This window comes from Nothoprocta perdicaria, unplaced genomic scaffold (assembly GCF_003342845.1).
Source record: "Nothoprocta perdicaria isolate Ctin4 unplaced genomic scaffold, notPer1 scaffold_0, whole genome shotgun sequence".
Lineage (NCBI taxonomy): Eukaryota > Metazoa > Chordata > Aves > Tinamiformes > Tinamidae > Nothoprocta > Nothoprocta perdicaria.
In genome coordinates this window covers 9,801,404-9,825,252 of record NW_020454092.1, presented here as the reverse complement: position 1 = coordinate 9,825,252, position 23,849 = coordinate 9,801,404, and the positions used below count along the sequence as shown (strand labels likewise).

Sequence of the window (23,849 nt, the reverse complement as noted above, 5' to 3'; positions counted from 1 at the left end):
AAGCATCTGATAAAAATAAGCATTTTAAAAATCATATACATTAAGCTGTGGCACATATTGTCACGGGAAGAAGGTTGAGAGCAAGGGCTTGGGAAAATGCAAAAGGGGTTGGGTCAACCTGACTATGGGGAGACCGTTCAGATTTAGGATAATTGATGACAAATTTTAGAGACGTTTTAAAGCTTGAGCTCCAGGGAAGAAGGGAGTCTCTTAGGAGATCAATTTGAGATTTAAAGCAGAGAAAAAGATTACATACCAGATTATCACGCTGAGCTCTTAAACTGCTGTTAAAGACGGAATACTGATCTGAATGGATTGACAGATTGCTAATTGATGACAATTCCTATATTCTAGCCTGGGAATGGTCACAAAAAGCAAAAGTGTCTGTGAAGGACATGTGATTCTAGATTTTACAAGGGCTGCAGCAATTTTGCTGCTCACTAACGAAAGCATATCTGACCTTAGCATCTTTCCATCAGTGAGGCCCCGTCCTTCAGGAAATAGGAATAGCTGACAAAAATGTTATTACTTCCACAAATTAATTCAGGCTTCCTGCTCTTTTGTGCGGTACATAGCCTTTTGTTCACTCTCCCCTCTGTCCTCCTTTTTTACTTCTTCCAGCATGCCAAAGAGACAGGAATCCTCCATCGCTTAGGTAGGCTCATGCACTTGTGAACCCTGTCCAGCATTACAGCATTTCTGACGACACGTGAAAAATCGCCTCTGGATGTGCCAGTGTTTCCGCACAGAAAACATTATGCAGGGAATGCAATCTCATGACAGCTGACATATTAATTCAGACAAAATGCATACAGCAACTGCAGTATGTGAATATGGAAAGAAAGCTGCCATTTGGACCGGCGAGCCTTGTGCCATTCACAGTCTGAGTGGCAAAACGTGGCTCCTCCAAGTACATAGACTATCGTTTGTGATCTCAAGGGATTTCTGGATGAGCCTTAAAGGGAAGGTTGCATTAGTTGTATCACGCCTTTCCCATAAAGCAGACATCTATGTAAAAGGTAATAAAACAGAAACATGAGCTATACGTTGAGCTCTTTTTTATGCAGCAGAATGCCTCAGCACTTCAGGAACTACCCATTCTGTGGGATCCATTTGCCCACACTGAAATGCCGAAGTTTCCAGGCTGCAAAGCAGCAGGTGCTTTGCAACCCACTATTGAGCAATTGAACACTGTATGTGAAGAATACCACCCCCTGCTGAAACCACACAGCAACGATAGGCAGTAATGGGGGGATTCAGTGGTTCTTAAATGCTGTCCGTCTGCGAGCTGTGCCTCACTCCTTTCATGAATCCTGCTTTTCTTTCCAGTGTCCCAATCTGTCTCTCACTGTTTTTCTGAAGTGCACTGCAGCTACTGGAAAAAAACAAACAAACAAACAAAGATGACCAAAATTATGGAAAAACGGAAAGATATCAAACAAGCATGCCTGTTTTTGAGGAGGCGAGGCGAGGCGAGGCGAGGCGAGGCGAGGCGAGGCGAGGCGAGGAGAAACACCTGGAAACCTTAAATGAATCTTGACTTGAGCTCCACGTGGCAGCCAGGGATCACAGCTCTGAGGCTGGTGGGTGCTTCAGCCCTGTGACAGCAGCAGCCTTAGCAGCTGATAGTTTGAGAACTGCTGTGCTTGCTGAGTCAGCAGAGCTGCCTGCCTGGGAGCTCTGTCCTATCTGCTCCTACGCTCACTGCGGGTAGAGACTCTGCCCGTTCTCCTGCTGCTGTTCTCAGCAAGGATTAGGGCTGGATTGCACATGAAAACCTAGACCCAAGTGAACTTCACCACCGGAGTTATTGCAGGATGGGATTATTCAATCCAACATTAAAACACTCCCTGCAGTAACCAGGCTCATCAATTAAAAACCTTTGAATAGGTGTAAGTGGGTGAAGTGCCAGACGTAGTAAGGTCCGGGATGAGCATTCCAGGGCTGATCACCACAAACCCCGAGGGCTGTCGGTGCCATCCCTTACACCAACGTGACTCCAGTCCCTGAAGCCTGTTCTGAGTCACACAGGGAAAAACCACTGGTACTTGGGCTGCGCAATCTTTTCCCTTGTTATGTCAGGTGCAAATGACAGTGTGAAGTGAGTGCTGCAGCGTGAGCCTCGTGTGCGGTGCGCATGCATTGCTGATGGAGTGTTCTTCGGGACTGATTAATGAGAATTCTTGAGGCAGAGCCTATCACCGTGATGAGCATTAACAGTTAAACTTGTAAATGGAAAAGGATGAAGCTCCTGAGGAAGGGTCAGGTACTGGTATCTCAGGCTGGTTGCTTAATAAATTTGGTGTCAACCAGATTTTCTAGAAGTTGTTACACTTCAGCGCAAGCCTTTTAAGGCACCAAATACATTTAATCAGCAGATTGACTGACCACAGTGACCCTATAGAAAACAGTGGCTAAGTCCTCTGTTTTAATCAGGCTCAGGTATAGAATTCATATGTACAATGCTCTTTTTTTTCTGTGGACAAAATCAAAACTGTGACATATGTCTGAGAGATGGGAGAAAGTGCAGAAATGCCTGTTTGTTGCATGGGGTTATTCAAGTAAATACATCCCAGATCACCAGTACATTTGAGCTCATGCCTGACTTCAAGCAAGTACTTGAGTATCACTGCCATCCCGTGAACTTTAATGGCTCTTTGGACCACAGTTCAAGGATAAATCAATATTTATGTCTCTTACAAAACAGAGATGCGCTTACTCGTGCCCTTCTGTTGTGCTGGATCAGGGCTTATAATGCCCATTTAAATATTTCAGGCACATATACAAAAATAAACCTAATCTTCTGCCAGTATTACACTTCTCTGATCCCATGACTTCCAGAGCATAAACGACTGATGCTTCCAATGATCTAACTTACAAATCCAGTTTTAGAAGGCACCGCTAGCTAATGACTCCTACAGCTGGAATACGACGTTACTGCATCTCTGTTGCATGTGACTAGCTTGGAAAATGAGGTTAAAGTTATACAATAAAAGCAATTTAATACATGATTTAGAACTTTAACCATCTTACTACGAATTAATTTGCATGCCTGCAAGCTTTGCTTGTATGAGCAACCCTATCTGTTTTGACGAGGATGGAATTATTATTGAGTTTTGGCCTGTTAACTGTAGAAATGATCATATCATAAATCAGGGAAATTATTTACCTGCAATGTAGCAGCTCTATTCATTGTTTGGGGAAAAAAAAAAAAAAAAGGCATCTTGTTTATCACTGTTGAATCTTGAATTTTGAGGAAAGGGAGAGGAGAATCAAACTTTGTATACTCAAACTTTGTATAACTCAGTCTTATTACAACTGAATAAAAAGGTAAAACTAGCTTACGATAAATATTTGGGATGGAAAATATTTGGGATGGAAGGCCCTCAGCCATGGAGGGCCTTCTATGCAGTGAAATAATTGATCAGACTGGAAGCTGGTTAGCGACCAGATGAAACCAGAGCTGGCGTAGGCGGCCGGTGCCTTCTATGGGACACTCTGTCCGCTGCAGCTCCCTGGGCTGGTGGCGGGGCTGCAGGGCTCAGCAGACAGCAGAACTGGGGCTTACGTTGCACACTCACAGCATAGGAAAGGTTAGAAGGGACATCTAGAGGTTTGCAGTTCAACCTGCTGAAAGCAGGACTAGCTTCAAAATCCAAATGAAAATTTTATCAAATTTTGAAAATCTCCAAGGGCAGAGACTGAATAGTCCCCTTTGGCCTTTGACCACCGGGATGATGGTTTTCCTTATTCCCAATCTTTACTTCTCCCAGTGCTGCTGATGATTGTCTCTAGTCCATTTGCCGTGCATCTCTGAGAGAAGTCTCCATAAACTTCCTTCAGGATAGTAGAAGGCTGCAATTATCTCCCATCTGAGCCCCCTCATCTCCAGGCTGAACACCTCAAGAGCCCCATCCCATTCCTCCAGGTCGGTTGCATCTGATGAGGGTTCATTGAGTCTCAGCATTCAGGGCCATAGGGCATAGTAGGAAGATATCATATGGAGTTAGTCAGCAGATGATAACTTAGAGATTATCTGGCAGGAATATAACTTGCAGTAATGGTTGGCTAGAGTTTATGGAATACTTTTGGCTTTTGGATAGCCTGATGATACGTGATATGCTGTTTAGAAATATACGTGTTTTCATACACATGCCTAAGTGTGCACTTATCTAGTAAAGGTGTTTCTCGTGGACAACTTTGTATGGAAAATGAATATGAAATATAATCAGTAATAGGTACAGTGAGGTATATGTGGTACTGTGTTAGGGATTGCCTGGGTAGAAGCACCGTAACATCTGCACCTACCTGATCCCAGTGCTGAGGTTTTCCCTGCTGCACTGCCTGTCTGCAGCGTTCTGGTTTGCTTTGCTCGTGTCCCTGATGTCTGACGTGTAACTGCTCTGCGCTGCCCAGGCTGAAGGAAGGACATGACGTTTTGCAGGAGATGTTATCGGGTTCCTAATTGCTGAAAGTGCAAAGCAGAAAGCCTCTCTCTGCCTGCAGCAGCCCTCTCTGCTGCAGTCATTTTTCTCTATCGACATCCTTAGCTGTGCTGTGAAGGGAAGCAGACCCTCTCCGTTACGAAGCAGTGTGGGGCACAGGCGAGTGGCATGCTATTCTTAGCTCCCAGTCAATGCAGTGCTTGTGTGCACAATATTTTTGTGGAGGTACCATAAGCAAAAAAGTAGCTGTCTCTTCCAAAAGCGGGCTACACATTATGGTAAGTCCAGCCCAAACTCTTCCCGGTGTTTAGGTTTACCAGTGATAAAATAACAATGAATATTCACATTTCAGCTCTTCTTAGGGCAGCTCAGTCTAGTCTTGGGACTCCCTCTCATCATGGAACAGCTTCCAGCACCCTTCTCTCCTTCTCTTTGGGTGGGAGGGAAGAGGTGACCTTGTGACCAAGCAGTAAAGAGGGGACTCTTTGCAAGAGCCCTCCACCTCCTTACACCTTAGGAGGGGCTCTCCCTGCTGTGGGACCTCCTCCTGTGGTCACCATCGGAGAGGGAGCAGCGCTACAATGTGCAGAGCTGCGCTGTGTTCTCCTAGAGCGGCAAGCTGAGCCCTGGGCTTTGGGGTCACATTTCAGGTTTGTTGTTGAGAAATGTCACAGTCTGTGAGGTTCTACCTACTTCATAGCAGAATCTGAAGGCAAGTTATCCCTGGGATAACAGGGATAACAGGGTCTGCATCAGCTGCAACAGGCCCATTGCTCAGGACAGGAAAGACTCGGTCACTGGGTCACAACCATCATAGGAGAAGCTCTAACACAGTTTCTCTTCTAAGCCCTTATTTTCAATACCTGTCTGAAAAGCTGTCCAATGGAGAATTGAAACTTAAACTATTTGGCTTCTGCTTAAAGGTAAAACTACTTCTTAAAATACAGTTCATACTTTGAATAAGAAGACTAAAAAAAGTTTCCTGCTTAAAATTGTAAAATTTTTCTCCTGACCTTTTAATTTGAACAGCCCTGCAGCCAAAGTGGGTGAGATTTGGAAGTCAATTGGTTTTGATTTGAATTACAAGCATTTGCATATCGCACATTGAGTAGGTACAGTAGGGTTTTCAGTTAAGTTCATTAAAAGCAGGCAGGTATGGAAGGACATTGCAATAACTGAGCGCTGTGAATTTAAGTCCTCCGAATGGCTTCCCAGGTCATGACTTCCAAATAATCACAGGTGAATTATAATCTGCTAAGGGGAAGATTACCATAATCTGCTAAGGGGAAGGATATTCACACTGCTGAAGCATTTTCTAACCTGAATGCTGCCAGTTGCATTATCAAGATGTTGCTCATTGCAGAGATATGTGGAGGAAGGAAAGCGAATGGTTTCAAACCTTGCTGGCGTTTAGATCCTGATTAGCTACTGGAGCGCAGGTGAGTGGAGTACAGTGTGTTGTATGACCCTTTGTGCACTTGCAGCCTCAGGACAGGAGCAACTCCCAATAAACACAGCCCCTAGGCTCAGAGCTCAGCGGGAAAGGAGCTTCTGATGTAGCATCAACCTTCTTAGAGGTACTGTTGAAAAATAACTTTCATTGTGGCTTGTATTTGCCAGCAAACGAGCAGCTGTGAGGAGCTGCACAGCTCGGAGCAGTGTGGATGCGGTTCTGTGGAAATGAAGCCCCTGTCCCAATTTGAGCACATTTCATCCCTCCTGGAGAAGTGAAATACGATTATTGCTGTGATGGTGCCGAGGCCTCGCTCCGTGTTATTCTGTTTGTTCCCTCACAGGCTCTGCTCTCCGGGGAGCTCATTTGTGTTTTCCTGCTTTCAGGTCATCTCACTCCTACTTTGTGTCAGGGATTTAACTTTGCCTCCTCCTTAGCATAAATTAAAACGTTACCGTGGCCACCAGCCTCAGCCCAGAAGCCACAACTGTGACTATTTAGCAGCCTATTTAAAATTCAAGACGAAAAAATGCCCAGTACCTAAATATTTTATGGCTAACGGCCATAAAATCGAAACTCCAGATAACGCAGCCTCTTGCTGGCGCTTTGGGCGCTGCTGCTCCGGAGCGGCTGCTGGTGCCGCGTTCAGCAGCGCGTTGTCCCCCGCGGGAGACGCCGCCGCCCGCGCTTTGGGCCCCGCGGCTCCGGCTCTGGGGCCGTCCCAGCCTGGCGGGAAGGCGGCAGCGGGAGCTGCGCGTCCAGGTGCCCGCGGCGCCGGGAGCGGGAACCGGGAGCATCCCCGGCACCGGGAGCGTCCCTGGCACCGGGAGCGTCCCCGGGCCGCGGCGGGCGCAGCGGGGGCGGCGGGCGGCACCTAGCGGCGGCCGCGGCTCCCGCTTCCCATCTTTTCCAAGGAGTCTCAGCCCCGCTATCGGGTTTTAGCAGCACCGGCGGGGCCGGGGCGTTCGCGAGAAGCTGCTGTGCAGCGGAGCTCACGCGCGGGCAGCCGGAGCGCTCCGTAACCCCGCGGGACGTGGCATTTAGAGACCTTTAAACGCAGCTTTCTGGGCGATGTTTGCACACGCACGACGGCAAAAGCAGTGCCAGCTTTGGAGTGGTAAAACTGCCAACGAATAGGAGGAGGAAATTTCTGTAAGGGTTTAGGGCAAACGATCTTTACTTGAAACGCGAAGTGCTCTCCCTGAGGTCTTTAGGTGTTGACTGCGAGTGTAAAAAACTTCGCGTATGGGGCCTCGTGCTACTTACTGCTCACTGCTTAGTGCCGAATTTGCAGCTCTCGGGAGGCAGGGAGGTCGAGCTGACTCTTCTGCAAAATATATCGGGAGCTGCGGCGTTTGGTGCTGCTGTTTTATTGCTGAGGCGGAGGAAGCCCAGGCACTCGCTGCAGAGGAGAGGTAGGGAATTCCGAACCGGGCCGCCCGCGGGATGAGGCCGGAGCGAGGCCGCCCGCACGGAGCTGCCCCGCGCAACTCGGAATCCATTAGTTGACATCAGCCCCTAGCGCCCTCCTCCTTCCCCTCCTCCTCCTCCTCCTCCATCTCCCCCCGCCTCTCGCCGCGGGTTCCCATGGCCAGAGTTGGAGGCGGCCGCGCGAGGCGGCGCAGGGACGGGCAGCCCGCGGGTCGCCGCTCCGCTCCGCTCCGCCGCCGCCCGCATGGGCCGCGGCGCCGCCTGAGCGCCGGCCGGGCCCGGCGGCCGCTCCGCTCCGCTCCGCCGCCGCCCGCATGGGCCGCGGCGCCGCCTGAGCGCCGGCCGGGCCCGGCGGCCGCTCCGCTCCGCTCCGCGCTGCCGCCGCCGCCGGAGCCTCCCGTAAGCGCGGCCGGGGCGCGGGGCCAACTTCACAACTGCGGGGGGTGTGTGGGGAGGGGGCAGCCGCGCGTGTCGCGTGTCCGCGCGCGGGTCCCTCGCGCCGCCCCCCTGCCCAAATCGCGCTCGCGGGGCTGTTTTGGCGGCGCGGCAGCGCCCGAGGTGCCGGTGCCGGGGGGCGCCTCCCGCTCGCGCTTCCCCGCTTGCCGCCCGAGCCCCCCCGGCGCGCGGCGGAGCGGGAAGGGGGCCCGTGCGGGGCCGGCCGGGCGCAGGCCGGTGATGCTCGCTCCCGGATGGTAATTTGTCTTTGTGGTAGGGGTGGCCCATTGCGTTTCAGCTCACGTCCCGATGAAGATCAAAAGCGAAGGGGAGAGGGAGAGGGAAGCAGAGAGCCCTGCGCGGCTCCCGAGCGCCGGGGCTGCTCGAAAACTTATGGGGGGGATTCCCGGAGCCAAGGCGGGCCGAGCCAGCTCCGCCATCCGCACCAGAACTTGGAGATCCGGCCCCGCCGCCGCCGCTCCGGCCGCCGCGCGGGAGCCCGCGTTGGCCGCGGACAAAAGGTGCGTTTGCCCGGCCGGTGCTGGCGGCATCGCGGAGCATCCGCCTTCCCAAGGCTCCCCGCCGGCCCCCTTCCGACCCGTGCGCTAAATCCCGGCTTTAGAAACGGGCTCCCAACATGGGAGATGCCAGGGGTTTGGCTCTTTCTTCCTTTCCTTTTGATCTGTTTATGGATATATTGGTCTGGGCTCCGGGTGAAGTTTCATCTCTTGCTGCGCCAGGGTTCCCCCCCTCATTACAGCAAATACCAATTTTCCGAAATTACGGAGCGGGAGCGGCAGGAGGTTGGATCTCCCCGCGCCGGGGTGACCTCAGCGGCGGGCTCAGACCCCAGGCCGGCTGCGCGGCGAGCGGAACGGACCCCAGCGGGGCTACAAGTTGCCGTGGTCCGCGGTGCTCCTCGCGATGCCCCCCGCGGTGCCCCCCGCGATGCTCCCCACGATGCGCGGGGGAGCCCCCGAACGGGCTGCGCCTGGGAAAGGGGCTCCGGCGGGAGCACCGAGCTGAGCAAACTCTGCGCTGGCCGCAGGGAAGCAGGGACAATCCGGCTCATAGTCAACCACGTTATTCAGCCTTTCTTTAATAGAGTTCTTAACAGTGACTTCACTGCTGTTGCTCGGCTGGGTGCAAGATGCAGGATCAGACAATGGCTTTGATTCTTTTTTTTTTTTTTTTTTTCTGTTTTTCTCCCCTTTGGACTGAAACTTTCGCTGCCGCCGACCTGCGCTGCCGCTCGCGCTGCGCCGCCCGCGGGCTGCGGCGCCGCGGGGCAGTTTCGCCCCTTTTCCTCCCGTTCCCTTTCCGTCTTTCCCCGGAGAGATTCAGTTTTGGTCCTGCGCTGCCAGGCCGCGTTAATCCCGCCGTGCAGGCAGGGCGCTCGGCTCGGGGTGCTCGCGGGCGCCGCGCGGGGAGGGCTGGAGCGGGGCGGCCGTGGCGGGGGCTGCCGGGGCCGGGGGCTCCGGGCTGGAGCCGCGTGCAGGGAAGTGGCCGCGGGCTCGGTGGGGCCGCGCGTGGAGCCGCGCGTGGCTCTCGCCCTGCGGCCGCGCGTGGAGCCGCTCCCCAGGGGCGGTCACGCCGCGCCTGTAAAACGCGCCTTGCGCTGCTGCTGCCTCCCCCGGCCCGGGCTCGTAACCACGCGAGCGGCCGTGCGGGGGTTCAGCGAGACCGTCTGCGTGCAGGGGGCTCGCTGCAAACAAATACACGGCAGGCAAAGTTTCTGTGTAAGAGCGAGCCTGCTCACTTGGCGCTTGGCAAAAGGGGGCAGTAGCAAACAGCGCCTCGGAGAGATCCACGCGCGCCTGCCTGCCTGCCTGCCCGCAGCAGCCCGGCTCCCGTTGCTGCTAGGGTCTGGGAATGCGGGACGCTATCGGGAGCCCAGGCTCGGCCACCCCTCCTAAAGCCTTCCCTGCCGTTGCTCGACCGAGTAGAAGATGCAGGATTGAAGCTCGTGCTAGTTTTCCTTCATGGCTACATCACTCCCTTGCACCCGTTGAGCAGTGAGCTCTAGGAAATGAGGGTGATGCCGTGTGTTTGCAAAGCTGCTTTTGCTCACGCTGAGCAGCACCAGCCTTAACCTGTTCCTGTGAAATACCTGGCAAAACTCCGCTGATTTCCCGGCGGGCGTGACAGAGCCCTAGGTTAGGGTTGCACCTCCTACAGATGCCCTCCAAGGAATTGTCATCACTGTTTTATAGAGTAAGAAAAATAGACGCTTTCTTTGTTAAATTTAACTTCGTTTGAGAACTCATTTGTTTGCAGCCTAGGGAAATATATTGATCAGGCTTATGAAATACTGCTTTTAGAATGCATTTAAAAGCCTTTTTACCATTTCTTTGCCTGTTTGCTTGGAACAACTAGAGTAGGACTAGCAGTTAGTTTTTTCCAGAGAAAAAAAACTGAAAAGCGGATGGTTTTACGGAGATGTCTCCTCCGGCAGCCACGTGCTGCCCTGGCCTTGGCCGGCGCTCCTGGTGCTGTGTGCTGCCCTCGTGGCAAGAGCCGCAGTGGCAGCAGGCTCAGGCTGGCGCCGGGAGCGCGGGGAAGCGGCGCTGGGTTGTGCCTGGCGCCGAGCTGACATGGCAGGTTTGGTCACAGGCAGGTGACGGTGCAGGCGGTTGAGAAGGGGCTCTGAGGACGGGCACCGCTGCAGCCCCTTGTGCCACCGTTGGGGGTATCCAGTCACGCTGAGGTTGGACGCGGATATCCTGAGTGGAGCCCTTGAAAGGTCCGTTCCTGGCGTGAGCACGGGGAAGGCGAGTGGCTGCTGCTGCAGGTTGTGTCCTTCTGCTGTGGTCCAGGAGACGATCTCAGATGATGAGAGCACTGTCCCTCCTGGAGAAGGGCTGTGGAGGTTTGTTGTCGACTTTGGGAAGCAAATAACATGGCTTCACTGCTGTTCGGTTGCCTGTTTGACGTTTAAGGAGGAAAAAACAACCAAATGTGGAGGGTGACAGCTAGTCCTTCTGTAGTTCGCTGTTTCTTTCCCTTTTAAAATGTGCATTGCTGACTCTTTAGGCTTGCACCAGAACCTAGTCCATCTCAGTCCATGATGGCGACTCTCAGTAGCTTTGACTGGGGCTGTCGGAATAGGAGAGACATCCTGGACAGGAGACTTCCAGGGCTATGTGGGTGTGCGGCTTGCCTGGGTAGTGCCTCTGCTGCTGGAGACCATCATCCAGCACAGTTAGTGCCAGTATTTGTTTCACCTCTGTTCGCCAAGCTGGGCAGAGTCCTGCATGGCGGCAACTGTTCCCCCCCGAGGCTCAGACTGGGAGAAACAAGCGCAGCAGAGCTGTGACCTTCAGCCTGCCGGGTCTCCCTGAATCCAGAGCTACCCCTCTGCTTCCGCGCTCCCATGGAGCTCCCATTTCTAAGGCCCGTGAACCTTCTGAAGCTCCAAGTGATTTTCTGGGATTGTGCAAAAATGAGACTTTAGAAATATCTCTGTTAGCAAGTGTGCAAACTAAATGGTTTGGTTTCGTCTCAGAACCCAATGAATCCATCAGGGAATTTGTATATGAAGGATGCTGTCAAGCTGCAGAGGATGATGATGAGTTGGTGACAGGGCTACTCAGGTGCTTAAAATGAAGCATGTGCCGAAGAGTCGGGTCAGTTAATGACTGCTGTGTCTTTATTTACTTTTAGTGAGCTTTAAATGAGATCACAAGCAAAACGACTGATTGCTGGGCTTAATCCCCAAATCGATTGCGTGAGCCGCGTTTGCCGTTCGAGAGCTTGGGGCTTTTGAAGTTTGGGTATTTTTCAGATCGCTCGTGCCATAGTCTTCAAAACCGCTTAGCTCTGAAGATGAGCAGATGGCCTAGCAAAATATATTTGCTGGCACCTGCAACAGGTGGATCTGGAATCAATTTATGCAGGGTATTTTTTTTTCCACACCCCTTTTGGAATAATTTTATGAGCTGGAGCCACCTAAGATGCTTATTATGTAGCCAGGAGGGAACTGCTTCTGTCTGACTACATAAGATTTTACACGTCTTTTATAGCTAATGCCTGGACTGAAATGCAAAATTTAGTGCTGGGAGCACATGTGAATTTGTGAAGCTCCCCGGAGAAAATGTGGGTGCATCAGTGAATGAATTATGCTCCTCTGTAGACAGAGAGGGTTTTTTTGGTGGTAACGAATGTTCTGTGTTCAGTGTTTGTCATTTTAAAAGTGGTATTTTTCATTGCAAGTGCAAACCGCATGCAGGTTACTGATGTAGAGTAAAAATGAAAAAAAAATGGGTTTAACTTCATTTGCAAGTGTGACAGAATGGAATTTTCTTACGTGGTACACAAATGTTCTGGCTTACAGCTCAAGTTTGGGCTTCCAAAACAGAGAGAGGGAAGATGCTGCATGTAGGATTGGAACTCAGGATCAGAACTCGGCCGGGACCTTGGCTTTGTGGTGGCATCCAGCCCGGAAAGCTTGGGTGGTCGGGTTGATTTGGGGTAACATCAAGGGGGTTTTGCTGGGCGCTGGGAGCGTTTGCAGAGGGCAGAGCTCAATCTGGGAGCCCCTTGGGGCCAGGCCCCGAGGGCAGGAGGCTGCTGCCTGCGGATGGCCCAGGGTGCAGGCTCGGCTGCTTTACTCTCTGTCCTGGCCACGGCTGAGTTGTTTAGTCTGCAGTTTCAGCTGTGGGTTGGTGTTTATCTCTTACAAGGCTGCTTTGCCATAGAGCAAGAGATTCGGGGGAAAATAAAAGGCAAAAAGAAGGGTAGGAAGTTTGCTCTGTACAATTCAGTTTGACAGGAGAATATAGTAAATTCAGGAAAGCAGAGGGGGACACGTTCTGGAGGCTGCACTGAAAGGCAGGAAGAGCTGGCTGGGTCTCAGGATTTGCTAGAGTGATTGCGGACCCCCCTCGCCTGCCTCCCGTCCTGCCCTGGCCTCTCTCCCTGATTGGGAATGACTCTCTGCCAGAAAGAGCTTTTCGAACACGTGGTTTGGACACAGCAATCAGCCTGTACTTATAAATTACAGAATATTCCCCTCTCTGACCTTTTGGGGGTCCGCTGTACATCTGAAGGGCATTTTCATTAAAGCCACCAAGCTGAAACTCATTCAGTGCCTATAGCTGAAGTACTCCTGCAGACCAAGGCAGCCTGACTCCAGCTGCAATTGCCACTAGTAGCCGCCTATTTAAAATAAAGGCAGCAGGGAGAGTAACATTGGTACCTGGGGTAGGATGAAGCAGTCGATGGACAGACACTTTATTTGACATATAATACAATTAAATATAATACAGTTAAGTGTTTCAGCTAACTGTTTTTCTGGATTAGAGCCCACGTCTTGTGCCTCTTTTATCCGCTTGCTAAGCATTGCTCCTGGGTAACTTGATGTTGCAAATCTTCCACTCACTGGAGCATCCCGGTTAGTGTGGCAAAAAGCACCCCGATAGCAGATGTGCAGTGTGTCCCAGGATTTAAAACATAGGCCAGGATCATTCCTGTATTTTGTGTATTTATAGACAGGTGCACACATGCATGCGTATAGATTGAATTAAAACAAAAGCAAATGATTGGCTTCCTTTACATTTAACGTTTCCCCCCTTAACCAACAGAAATTGTTCCCAGGAGAGTAATTTACTAGATATCTTCTGCATTTGCCAAGACGGTGCGTCTGGAATACAAAACATGCCATTGCTCATGCTAGGGGTGCCCTGCAAAGTGTCTTTGAAATATTAAAACAACTTATATTTGGAATGAGCTTTGCACACCCCCTTGGCGGCGGCTGCTCGGCAAATCCCGGCTTCGCTGCTTTGCCTTGGAGAATCACGAGCGGGTTGTACTCCCAGAATGCCAATAGCGCTTTGTTCTTTCTTTCCCTAAATTTCTTCTCCATGTGTGTTTCTTGCCGCTTCAGTCGGGAATGGTTTCGCAGGGAACGCCGGTTCCAGCCCCACGCTGCTCGCTGGGCGCCGCATGCGCTGGGCGCCGCGGGCAGCCGTGCGGGCGACGGGCGCGCGGGGAAGCGGCCGCGCTCCTGCGCTCGCCCCGCGTGCCCGGCTGAGCCGCGCGCGGAGCTGCGCCGGCACCGGCCCCGGCGCGCTGCGCTTCGCCCTTCGGGTTGCGGTTTCGTTTTGGTTCCTGGAATTCTCCTGCATCGCAGTCCCTTTTCATGCAGTCGTGGATGGTGACTTATCGCCAAGTGCTTTAGTTATTTAGCTTCTTCCCTGAAGCCACAGGCCTCCCCACACAGGTCCCTGTCCGAGCTAGTCAGCTCTTCTAAACAAGTGTCCAGTTTGAACTGAACGTTCCCAAAGTGAGGGTTTAAGATGCAGTTGCCCTCGCAGTTACAGTCACCAGCCCTGCGTCTTGTCACGCTCCCACCTGGAGCCCGGGCATCATGTTGTAGGAGCAGCCCTTGTGAACAGCAGCGAGGCTCGTTCTGACCTTGTCCATGTTACTCCAGCGTGATTCCGGGCTGTGCCGAGGTTCTGCAGCCCCAGCCTCGCGGCTCCTCTCTGCGGATGTCACAGGTGTCGTGGGGCGGCCTGAAGCGCCAGAGGCGGCCGAGCAGGACGGCGCGGGCGGCAGGGCTGAGAGCCCAGGACGAGGGAGCGGACGGGGCTGCAAGGCAGAGGAGAGGCTCGGCGCTCAGAGGAGAGGCTCGGCGCTCCCTGCTGCCGAGTGCTGCAGCCCCGGGAACGGCGGCAGCAGCCGCGGTGCCGGGGGCAGGAGCAGGTTCGGGGGCAGCGGCTGCCGCCCGGGAGCCCTGCGGGATGGAGCACCCGTGTGCACCCTGCTCTGGCGCCGGCAGCCTCGCGCCCATGAGCCCCACGGGTGGGCAGAGGGAAAGGGGACATGCTGGGCTAAACCCAGCGTGGTTGGCATCACACCCCTGCATGCACAGGATCTGCCCCCGCAGAATGAGACCCACCCTTGCAGTGCATTAGGGGCACCTCTTGCGCTGAAATGATCTGGGAAGGAGCAGTGACTGGCCCGGGCTCCTGGTTGTTCCCTCTCGGGCTGTTTCCAGAAGTTATTCTTGTGTAGGGCTGGGCTCTACTAACCTTAGCTGTGATCCCTGTGATCGGAGAGGACTCAAACCTTCCCGTAAGTAACACAGTTTCTGTTTTTAGTTTGGAAAGATGTTATCATTTAATGGAAACTTTTTGTTTTCCGGCAGCCTGGCCTGCCATCTGTCTGCAGAGCTCTCAGAGGCCTTGGGCTGCCGTGAGAAGTGCGAGAGCCCAGTCCTACCCTCAGCTCCACGTTGGGCTCAACTGTCTGAGGGGCAGCAGGCTGAGCCCAGAGGCTCAGAGATGAGATTTTTCCTAAGGGAAGGAATTGTGGAGGGATGGGGTTGGGCTAGAGGCACGCTCCAAGATTGCATGTGCAAGGTTAATGCTGTTGCAAAACGTAGCCATAAGAAAAGCATTTGCAGTTCTAATTGGAACAAAATCCTGAACAACAACACATCCCCATTTACAGTGAATCTAAGCTTCCCAAATGCTTTATTATGAGATGCAAAAGTAATTGATTAGAAACAGAAGACAATGAGACTGTATATTTTTTAAACTTTTTCCAAGTGGATTCAACTAGGGAAGGAAAAAACCTCAGAACCTTTGCTTGGGTTGAGTAAAACTTCTTACCACAAAGAGACCGCATGAGATACTGATGTGGTCCAGTGAAGTTGTCACAAGGACCTGAGCCAGTGGGATTATTTATGGGGCAGACTTCTACGGGGTAAAATCAGAGTCTTGTTGTATTATATAAAGATTCAGAGGCAATTTGAGGTCTGCAGTTCTGATGGTCTGAAGTAACTTGGTCTGTGCAAGTTAAAATCCGATTTTCCTGAAATGAAGTATAGGTATCTTGCCGTTCTTATCCAAAGCTGACTTCCTTTGGAATTTGCCCTACCACCTGAGTCGGAATTGCATGAGTTTCCAACCTGAGAGCCTCTCTTTAAAATGCAGCACTGTAATTTAGGCCTCTATTTGTTTTGAATGGCAGCGCAAGAGCTCGGCTGCGGTGACTTGACAGACGTGATTAAAAGGCAGGAGATGGGGAAAAAGGCTCCTCCTCCAGCCAGCTTCCTCCGTGAAAGAGTCAGTGCCTCAGCGGCAGCCTTGCAATGGAGGTGTAACTGAAAGTGTTTTTGGAAATGTCCTTTATAGGCTGTTTTCTATTATGGCCAGTTTCTGGAACAGATTATCATGATTGTAGGAAGCACTTCAAAGCAGATTGATGTAGGAAGATCTTTCCCTGAAAACTTTGGCTTCTCCTATGAGAGGGCAAGCTACAAATGTGTCTGCAATCTGTGTTATTTCAGCTACAACAGCATTTATTTGGTAAAAATGGGCTGCTATTAATTTCCAAGAAGCTACAAAGCCCCTTGTGTTTTGCTGGTCCCTCTGTTTCACAGAGGGTTTCAGGAGGCAGCATTTCCTTCCTCCCATATCCCTCTTAAATTTCTGTTTTGTATCTTTTTAAAGGCCGAGACTTAAACGTTGCAGTGGAATATTGGGCTGCCTCTGATAAACAGACAGGCAGTAATCTCAAATCTTGACGGCAGATTTTCATAGAACAGACCTTGAAGCATCATCTGGTCCATCCTGAACCCCATTCAACCGCATGCAGGTTCAGCTGAACCTTGGTGGGAACTGGAGAATGCCCTTGGATGCCCTAGAATGTGTTTGTCCTGAATTTTCACCTACCAGCCAAGCTCTATGTTCCCTCAGCAAGCCTACTAAATACCTGTATTTGCAGGCTAACGTCTGTGGCTTACAGCATAGAAGCCAGGTGCTAAGAGAAGGTTGAAGTGTGGTGGCCTGCCCGTAGATTCTCCTTGTTTTGCAAGGATGTTGAAAACGGAGGCAGCTTATGCAGGAAAAGGAGAGCCAGCATTAAGAAGGAAGATAAGAATCAACTGGAACCGTCTTGCTCTGCTCTGTTGGGTAGCACATGGGAATGACAGGAAGAAGACATTAACAAAAAAGTCGCTCCGTTATTTTATTCCTGCGTCTCCTCCAGCTGCAATATATCAAACCCGTTGCATTGTCCTTTATAATCCCTAAGCAAATAAATTTCCTTTTTACCAGGGAAGAAGCTGAGGCGAAGAGAGGTTATGTCATGTGCCTGAGCTCACACAGGGAGGCTCTGTATGAGAGTCCTTCACTCGCGGTGTCTTTTTCTTATTTGACAGCAGAAATGTGATTAATTCTTTATGTTGAGGCAGAAGGGCCTTGAAATATTCTCTCTTCTTTCTGGGAAATTATTTTTTTTCCCTACAAAGCAAGACCAAACGTTGTATTGATGGATACCTTATGGTAACTGTTAATAAAACATATTTTTTTTCTTTATCTACAAGCCTCATCAAACGAACAATTTTGAAAAATGAAGTTTGGATATCAAAATATTGCAATGCTTTTCTATATCAGCTTTTCCAATAACAAAAACAATATGCTGTGTACGCTGTAATCCATGGATCCGGTTCAAAGTTGCTCTTGTTTTCCGTCGTCTTCTCCTCATCTGCCGCCTCTCCTCTTCCCTAGACTTGAACTCAGTCTTGTCTACGACAGGAAAAAGCTGCTGCTGAAGCTCAGTCTCCACAAGGCTCGTCCTGCAGGTTGTTTCCATGCTTGGCTCTAACCTTGCTGTGCCTGGTGCTCATTACAGGAGAGGAACAGAGGGCAGAAAATGCCACAAGTTCCTCTCCCATCTCAGCCCTTCTCCGTCCCTCATCCTCAGGAGGACTCTCCTTGTAGCCTTGTGTCGTGGCACCTTCTTCACCTGCTCACCCTCAACCACACATCGCAGTGGCGTCGAAAACCTGCCTTATCTCTTGCCAAGATGCTTCATTTCTTTCTTGCTCTGTTGTTTAATACCGTAACACTTATTCTTTCAACCTGGAGTACAATTTATATACAAGATACAGTGAAGAAATGAAATTTTCTTATGCAGAAGACTTCTTTTTTTTAATAAACGCGCATCACTTCTAAATAAGCTTCTAAAGCAGACAACTCTGTGAGCCCTTTCTTAGCCTTTCTTTCCTCCAACATAGAAAATTACCAGCCAAGCACTGCTTTTGCCTGTATTTTTAGCGAGCACAAATTAATCTTCTTAATGTGCCGCATGCTTCTTGCATCTACACGTAATTAAATCATATTTGTTCTTAGAAACTATTCATCCAGTGTAAAACCTGCTTCCTGAGTAAATATTCCTTTAATTAGGCGAACAAATAGATGGTGGGATTTGGGGCTGATTATCACAGTGCTCTTTTTGCTGGTATCTGCCTCCGCTCTGCTGGGGAGAGGCTCTCGGGACGGATGGGGCACCGCAACAGCCCTTCTTGTGCCATGGAAATAAACCCATCTTGGGAATAGTTCACACCCACAGAAGCCTCCGTTTGGGGTTACAAGTGCCGTGCCATGCTGCTCGGGTATTATTTATTTCCATCTTAGAGCAGGATGGAGTGAAACGGAGAGAGATCAGGGCCGGCGCGCGACGTGCCCATGTCGTGTGAATAGGCAGAGCGGTGCTGACGCGAGTGTGGTCGGGCTGTGGCCTTGCAGGGCAACGAGGGCCGGGGCTTGGGCTCCTCAGGAAGGCTCACTCCGTGCAGCCTCCGTTTCTGGGTGCCTGGCCGGGGATATCTGGCCCCAGAGGTCCTGAAACCCCAGCGAGGTGGAAGCCGCTGGGAGCTGTGGGCGCAGGGACCCGGGAGCCGGCCCGGCTCCGCAGCAGGGTCTCGGTTTCGGGGGCGGCCGTGGGCGCCTCGTGGCCGCGCGCTGGGGCGGGAGGCGGGCAGGGCAGAGCGCCGAGGGCGGCCGTCCTGCTGCGTCGGACACCCCCTTCGCTTCGGTGTTTCTGGCCTTGCCTCGGGGAAGGCGGGGACACGTGGGGGTGTCCTGTCCCCCAGGGGCTTTGTGCTGGGGCTGCGTGGGAGCAAGGCCTGCACGACGTGGGAGAAGAGTGTTCCCTGTGGGATGAGCGTTCAGGAGTTGTCAGCAGCTCCATGTGTCCTCTCTGTAGGATAAGCATTTCCTCAGAGGGGAGGGCAGAGCTTGAACTCTGCTTTCTCCTGCTGAGTTTATTAGCCCGAGTTTAAAGCACTTCCCTTCCTGCAGTTGTAGTTTCTAATGTGGGAAAAAAGGAGGGAAGAGGCCAGAGCCAAGTGAGAGCCACAACTGAGGACACAAATGAACAAGGATGGAGCTGCTGGTTGGCCTTGCAGCTGGCTGCCTTGAGCAGAAGATTGTGTCTGCCAGCAAGGAGACCCTGCTGGGCTTATCCTCAGGGAAAAGAAAGGGGTTAGTTCGAAGGGGGAAGCCACATCATCCCCGGCGCTGCTCGGGCGCGCGGGCTGCTCGTCCTGGTGCCGGAGTGCAGGGAGGCCATCGGGAAGAGCCCGGGAATGCCAGTGCTGCACGGCGCCGCGTTCAGCAGGGCGCCCCTTTGGGCCTCGGACGGGTTAAATCCCCCGCCAGCCCCACGCACACACAGCACTGCTTGCAGTTCCTCACTTGATTTCTTTTTCCCTCAGTGGAGCTATTAGCTGCAGCTGAGGCCAGTCAGATAATGGACTGTGAAGGAATGAATAGTTTGGCTTAAACAGAAACATCGTGAGCAGCTAGGGGTTAGAGCAGCATTGGCTGCCTCGTTCCTCTGGCGCTGGGAGCTCCAGGGCTGCTCCCTCACGGCTCGGGAGGCTTTGCTTTAGAAGCACAGGTAGGATCTGTGCTCAGGTGCACTGGGGGCTCCCCGGCCTCTGGTGGGATGACACATTACACGAGCCCTCGTGTGGCTTGGTGTGACCCTCCTTACTGCAAGGAGATGCTCCGAGTGTGTTACAGCGGGCAGCCAGCAGGAAATACCTGCTGTAATTCAGATTTACCTCCTGGGTAAATCTGTAGTAGTAGTAGTAGTAGTTTCCTCTTAGCAGGCAAGCCCTAACTCCCTCGGAGGTCAGATGGTGCTGGGACAGGAGCTCCAAGGGGATGTGTGACGAGAGCTCCTGCCTTCATTTTCCGCCGTGAACGAGGGTAAGGGAAGGTGTGAGCTGCTGCTCCTTGTGCTCAGGAGTTCTCTGGGCATGCAGAGTTACTCTGGTAAACAGGAATAGCCCCGGGGGCATCGCTGCCCCGTTTCGTATGGGAGCTGAGCCACTGATAGTAACAGAGATGCATCTGCAGCGTGAGAGGGAGCCCTGTGATTTAAATACTTTCCCTTTGCTTCCGGCTACCCAGCTCTTTGGCTCCTTGAGGCATCTAATGACAATTGCTTTAGCAGGACGGCGGTGTCGCAGGGAGCTCGACGGGTGTTTTGTGCCCTTCCTGAAGCCGAGCGCTGCAGCTGGAGGCTTCGCCCGGCACTCTGACAGGTAGAATCGATTTCGCAGTTAGGTGAGGCTGATTTCAAATGTTCCCTTATTGAGTTTATTGGCACCTACAGCTAGCGGTGTTAAGAGGTTAAATGGCACACATGTTACACTGCACACAGCGCCAAAATCTGCTTCGAGAGCTAAACAAGAGTCCCTGGTGAATGCCTTTCTCTCGGCACAATTTTATGTTGGACGTCTAGCCTTGATGAGGTTGATTAAGATCACTGGACACTGGCATCTTATATCTTTTCCGCACCTCTTGGGGATGGTGTTTCTGGCTGGAAACCTAGCAGAGAGAAAGGCAGAATGTGCCCTTGTGCTGCACATAGCTGGAAGGCTTGGAGCACTGCTGGAACATCTGGGAATGTCCTGGCATCCGTGGCTGGTGTCCGAATCTGGTACGGATTTGCTGTGTGACCGTGAGCATGTCCCACAAACACCCTGTGCTTCAGTCCTGCTCTTACAGAGCAAATAGCACCGCATGGAGATGTCACAGGGCTCCAGCCCCTGGGATCTGCAGAGCTCTGGGGCCGCTTGGTCCGGGCCAGCTGCAGAATCACATGTGTAAGTGACACCAGGTCTGGCCCACGTTAGCAGTTAGGAATGGACATCGACAGGGGAGAATAAGAGTCATCTAGGATGCCTTATACCAACACAGGGAATGAGGAGTTTTAACTACTGAACTCTTCCATACCAGTAGCTCACTCTTTGCTGCGGGCAAACACTGGGAACTCAGCATCAGGCTTCCCAGTTGGAGTAATAATGCAGAAAGAAAAAAGGCAACATTTTTCTGGACCCATTGTGGGAATTAATCAGAGATTGTTTTCAAGTATTGCCTGAAAAGTGCTGCATATTTTAAATCGTTTCCCATTTCTGCACATTGGCTGTAGGCACAGAAAAAAAAAATCAAAGCCTGAAGCACGGCTCCCATTGGTGATTTCCACTTGAAATGACCCTTTCGTTCATCAAAACAACAGAAAGGACAGATGTGCACTCTTAAAAACAAGATGTTCTCATTGGAACTGCCAGCGTAGCCTCTGAAACCCACCCTGGTGGAGCAGCGCTAGCAAAAACCTGAGCTGCTTCCCAGTTAGCTGCTGCTAACTCTTCCACTTCATTCCCCAAATTACTTGCAAAGCAGTTGGCAGTAGCCACCCTTATTCCCTTTGATGCAAGAAGTTTGCATTTCCCATTCTTGGATTCCTCCGCACCTGTGGCCCCAGTAACACGCGGGGATCATGGTTATTCACTTGACACACTCCGTCTAGCGTTGGCTTTGCTCCTAGTGACATGTGCCAGCCCTGGGGGAAAGAATAAAATAGAAAGGAAAGAAACCAGGGCCCCCAGAGGCACGATAACTTGAATTATTTCCCTTCAGCCCTTCCCTTCCCGGAGTGGAAATCCAGCTTGCATATGGAGTTCATGAACTGGAAACAAGCTGCTGACTCTGGGGCTGCTGCTGGCTCTAATCTCCCCCGCCTCAGCGTTTGGATTGAAAGCCAGTCTCGTGCACTCAGGCTTGCTCACACCTCGCTGCAGCGTCGCGCTCCCTTTCAGGCCCGGGAGCCTGGAGCGGAGCAGCCAGCGCTCCCTTCTAGTGGCCACATCCCCGTGACCACCGGGCTCCCGCGCGGGCCGCTCTCCTCCTGTCCCCTGCAAGTGCCCCCTGACGTTCCCGTCAACCCCATGAGTTGGCATCATGAGTTTGAGGCCATCTGAAACACTGCGAGCAGTTTGTCTCCTTAGAAGTAGCCCCGCTAAAAGCTGCTCGAGAAGTGGCTGAGCTTGTTCCTCCTGAATTTAAAGCTTATGAATTGGCTACGAGCCTCCTGCTATGAACCTGATCCAAAGATCACTGAAATAGAGAGGGGGAGGATGTCTTAAAAATCTTTCCGTCAGTTTTGGGTCAGGCTGTCTGTTAAAAACCCTTGTCCTCTCTTTTAATCCAAACAGAGTAGTCTCGAGGGCCACACATATCTTTCATGGTTCAAAAATGTTGGTTCTCCGCTCCTACTGGCATGCCCAGTTTGCAGCTCCTCTCACTGAGACTTGTGGCCTGTTCAAGCAGGTTGGTTTTCATTACAGCTCGAGACGTGGAGAGCTACCAAGGTTGTATTTTAAGAGAAGGTGGAATATATCAAAGCAGTACATCTGGAGCTAGTAGGTTATTTTGCCCTAAAGCCAGTGTTTTCCAGGTGTTTGGGGGCCATACGGCTGCTGCGGCACGGAGGGAGACATGCGGTGAGGGCAGGGTGCTCTCTCCCGGGCCCGGCTCTTCCCACCCCATCCAGCTGCACCGGAGCGTTCCTGCTGGGCTGCGGGCGCCGTTGGAAACAAGCAGGTTTGCCCTCAAGGACCTTTGGCAGCCTTGCAGGGAGCCGCAGCGGAGCCGGCCGCGCGCTCGCGTGGCTCCCGGCCCCTTGGAAAGGCCTTGGGAAGCCGCAGCTCAACGGGCTCCTCTGCTCTGCTGGTGCCGGGGAGAGTCTCTCGTTTCTCTTTGGGAAACGCCGCCCGTAGCCAAATGGACATCCGGCTGCCTCCTCCTGGCTGCGGAACTGCTGGGCTCTTGTGGTGGGAAGCGGCTGAGCTGCAGCCTTCCTTGTGCAGCTTGTCACCTCCGTCCCCTTCCCGATCCCCCGGGATTGTGTGGGAGCAGCTACTTTTGGCTTCCCTCCACAGACCCGAGCCCAAGGCAGCCTTGGAGCCGCCTGCGCTTAGCCGGGACCCGCCACATCCGTGTGAGGGCCAGGCCGGGATGGCCGGGAACGTCCGGCCGCGCCACCGTCGGCCGGCAAAACCCAACACCTCCACTGGCTGCTGATGGCAGCTGCGCAGGAAGGCGGGAATGCGCCGCTCCGTGCTGCTCCAGCGCCCTTCCCAGGGCCGAGGGCACCCTTGGGCATTCGTTGGGCAAACGTCCGTGTTCCCGCGCGCCCACAGCGGCCGCACGCCGGCCTGGCTGCGTGAGGAAGCTGCTAGCACAGGCAGGATAATTTCGGGTTTTAACCACCAGGGATGGGCTACGGTTAGGCAACACATTTTTAAAGAAGTTAAAACCTGTTCAGTTGTCTGTCTTCTTTTTTTCTTAATTTTTAATGATGTTGTTCCAGCAGGACAAGGTTTCCTCACTGGACATAACTGTTTGTATGTTCTGTGCGTGGGGAACAGGCACATCGAAATTTTCTTGAGACTTGAGCAGAGTTCAGGTACCGAAGCTCTCCCTGGATCTTAAGGAAATCTCTCCCTGGGTTTTAAGGCACAGCTCTGAGGTGTTTGTTTTCCCGTTTAGAGGCTTGATCTGGCTCTCCGTGCAATGTCTCAGTACCGTGGACAGGATTTTGCAGTCGCTTACGTGTGAGAGAGGCTTCCTGCAACTACAGGAGGTAAAATGTTGTTCACGTGGTCTGTTCTAGCCCTGTATCCTTGTGTTGCTAGATCCCAGCTCCCTTTCCAAAACCCTCTGAAAATCCTGTTTCTTTTCTTCTATCACACATCACACAACTGTTTAGGGATGCATCACGGGAGATAAAAAAGGAAATAGGATTTTCAGAGAGGGCTGAAGAAAACCCTCTGTCTTTTGAGGCAGAATAGGAGTCAACAAAGCAAGGAAAATCAAAACAAAGGCCTTAATGCAAATCCCTGCCTCTGTTGTCTCCCCGTGAATCCCAGAGCTTCTTATCTGAATCCCAGAGCTCCCTCTGACCTCTGGCACTTCATGGCCCGTAGTTCAGTCCTTGCA

At 52.1% G+C, this 23,849-nt stretch overlaps 1 protein-coding gene across 2 annotated transcripts in view; it reads left to right on the top strand.

Moving 5' to 3' along the window:
• The first annotated feature begins 8,268 nt into the window (after nucleotides 1-8,268).
• SEMA5B (semaphorin 5B) overlaps nucleotides 8,269-23,849 on the top strand; it is a 229,988-nt gene continuing 214,407 nt past the window's right edge. For both annotated transcript variants that reach the window (XM_026054226.1, XM_026054234.1), the window contains exon 1: nucleotides 8,269-8,285. The gene's annotated coding sequence lies outside the window, so the exon portion shown is untranslated. The remainder of the gene's footprint in view (nucleotides 8,286-23,849) is intronic.